Here is a 3,161-nt window from a genome sequence, read left to right as displayed (position 1 = left end):
TATATATATACCGTATACAGTATATGTGTGTGTGCAACTTTAATGAGTTTCTTTTTTAATGATAATTGAGTGTACAAGTTTCAGTTTGTGTACTGTCTTGTGATGTGTGTTTGGAATGATTGTCATCTTGGAACACCCAGTTGGGTCCAAGTTTCAACCATCCTGGTGTTGATGTGACATGAATTTAAAGAATTTGTAGGTGGATGCACTTCTGCATTACCCATTCTCTACTGCATCATGCTACCACCACCATTCTCGACAGATGGTGTTAGTTTTTGAAAACCTTCCTACGTAGCAGACAGGTGTGGGACACATCTGGTGTCAAGCTGGCTGATGGCTGGCATGGCAAGGGGTTGGTGAACCAGATGTGGGCCCAGTCTTGCAATGATGGCACTGCTTTAAAGAAGGCATGCCATTACTGGCCCACTAGTGGTTTGGTTTATGTGGTGCTGGCCATGAATGGACCTCCTCTGACAAACCACATCTGGGCCCTCAAAGGGCCGTCATTGTTTGTGATATCTGGGCCAAGTGGACAGACAAATTTTGCTGTGTGGGATATTTCTTGTCAGTAAGGCCAAACAGCTCAGTCTTTGTCTCGTTGGATCATAAACCTTTTCTCTTCCAGACATTTGGCTTAAAGTAACAGTGTTGATCTTGGAGTGTGGCTTTATTTCTTGGTCAGCTTCCTTTCGGTCCAATGTAATATAAAAATAAAAATCTGAACATTGTCTTTGGAAAAGCTTAACCAACTCTGAAACTTTCATTCGTCAACCTGCAGTTTTGTGCTACGTTCTAATGTATGATGTACGTCCGCTCACTTTAAATGTTTTACAAACAGATTTACACAATGTCAAAAGAGAATTGAAGATCACATAATTCAAACAAACAGAGGGCTGTCATATTTTATTCGCTCAACATGCACCTTTCATAGCGCTTGGCGTGCTGCACCTGCAAGTCGGCAGCACTTTTTTTTTAAGAGAAGCAGTTCAGAGTGAGCATACACTCCCTCCTCCCTTCCATTACCACAGCATTAGCAGTCATTTGCACGGTTAGCCATGTAAATAACTCCCATTTTTATTAACTTTTTCTTGACACCATTTTCTTAAAATGGCCATTTTTATGACCCAGTTTTTCAAGATAATTACATTCAAGTGAATTACTGCCCGTACAGCTGGCTGTAAAGTGCTTGCAGGGACAATAAAGAGCCTCTCAGGCCATAAGCACACTCACATTCTTATGGAGACATCTTTTGCCAGGACATGAAGTAATGTTGTAAAATTTAAAAACACCTTGTACTTAAGAAGAAGCATTAAACTGCCCCAGCGAAGGAAGCAGAAAAGGTTAAAATAACCTGTAGATTTGTTATATAAACTCATAATTTTAGTATACTTGAAAAAAAGCTCACAAAATACTCAGGGGGTCTGAACGGTCCCCTTTCATGGGCCTGTGGGGGTGACAGGTGCGACCCACTGTCTCTTCTGATGGATATAATAGCTGCTCTCTGGCAGAGATTCTCAGAGTCAGTGTAATCCAGCCCTAATCTCCCTGTAATTCAGGGAGGATTGGGTTCTTCAGATGAGCAAGTGGAAACCTTTGTTAATATGTGAGAGCCACATACGTCTTAGCTGGCCCTTCTCAAAAACAAGGAAAAGGTTGTTGTTTTTTTTTTTACATGGATCTACTTCAGTCACATCCAAAGAATCCAAATGTATGGTTTAGCAGGTTGCTGTTGCTAAGGTGTTTTTATTGTTCAAGTATTCATTTTTTTAGAAGCATAGTATGAAGTCTATTGGAAATAACTGTTCATTTATATGATTTAGGTATGTAGTTTTCACATATYAAACTGATATTTTAAGCAAAATGGGTAAATAGATACATTTATTGTTGTACAGCGTACAACAAAATTAAGCAGTGATCTTCTGGTAATACACATCTAACAGGTTAAAATAAAAATAAAAATTTAAAAGAAAATTGCCCTTAAATAACTGTCTAAGAAACAATATAAATTTTCACAGTWGAATAAAATACAGGGAGACCAGTTACTGCAGTTATGTGGTCATTATTTGTTTAATTGTAATATTGAGTGTAGTGGTGTGTCATGCTCATCAGCTCTAAGAACCATTGCAGTGAATCAGAGGAGCCAAGTCCCATTTTTTTTTCACTAGCCTTGTGACTATCACGTGAGGATATAGGACATTGGTGGACAAACTTGGTCCTCAAAGGCTGTTATCCTCCATGTTCTGCTTGTTTTTTTTTCTGCTCCACGCAACTGATTTGAATGAACTGGTGATTAATCATCATTAGCTGAAATTGAAAAGGTAATTAAATCACTGAACCTGGTGTGTTGGAGCAGAGAAACAAGTAAAACATGCAGGACAGCGGCCCTCGAGGACCAGGACTGCCCACCCCTGATGTAGGATCATACCACATGAGAACAGAGAGGAGGACAGACGTGATAATCAGGTGGAGCATCTGCTCATCTCTTCAAGGGCCGAGCATACTCGATCTGTTAAAAAAAAACATTAAAAGTTTGATTGAAATTTTGAATAAGAGTGATAAAATTTGCTTTTGTAACAGAACAAATTCACAACATTAGGCAATTATAAGACTTCTCGTGAAAACATTAAATGTGAATGGGTTTACTAATACAAAGTATTCATGTTTGCCAAGTTAAGCTAAAGTATGAGGCTACAGAAAATAAGTTAAGAGCTGTTTGAGAGCCGAAAAAGCCACCTCATCTTTGGGAGCTGTTCCACAAGAGCAAGCAATTCAGAGTCACTTGGCCATGTTCAGTTTCTGTACAACTGTGGAATAAAAACTGATTTTCAGTATGTCTCGAATTTGATTGGTCTTTACGTTTTTATTCATTTATTTATTTTGCTGAGCAGTCTTAACCTACTTAACCCGCAACAAGATGTATGTTGCCGGTATATAATTGTCCAAAGAATCATTCCAGAGCAAGAATGCTGTTAATTTTTCTTTGATTTTCCTTTTCAGTTTAAAGAGATTAATTCAAATGTTTCATGGATAATTATTTGTTTTTATTTAACCTATACTGAGCCAAAGAGGAGCTGTAAGATTTAAAATCACATTATCAAGAGTGCATGCAGCTGTTTAAATCAGCACTGGAACCACACACACACACACACACACACACACAC

The sequence above is a fragment of the Austrofundulus limnaeus genome, unplaced genomic scaffold (assembly GCF_001266775.1).
Source record: "Austrofundulus limnaeus strain Quisiro unplaced genomic scaffold, Austrofundulus_limnaeus-1.0 Scaffold122, whole genome shotgun sequence".
NCBI lineage: Eukaryota > Metazoa > Chordata > Actinopteri > Cyprinodontiformes > Rivulidae > Austrofundulus > Austrofundulus limnaeus.
This window is presented reverse-complemented; position numbering follows the sequence as displayed.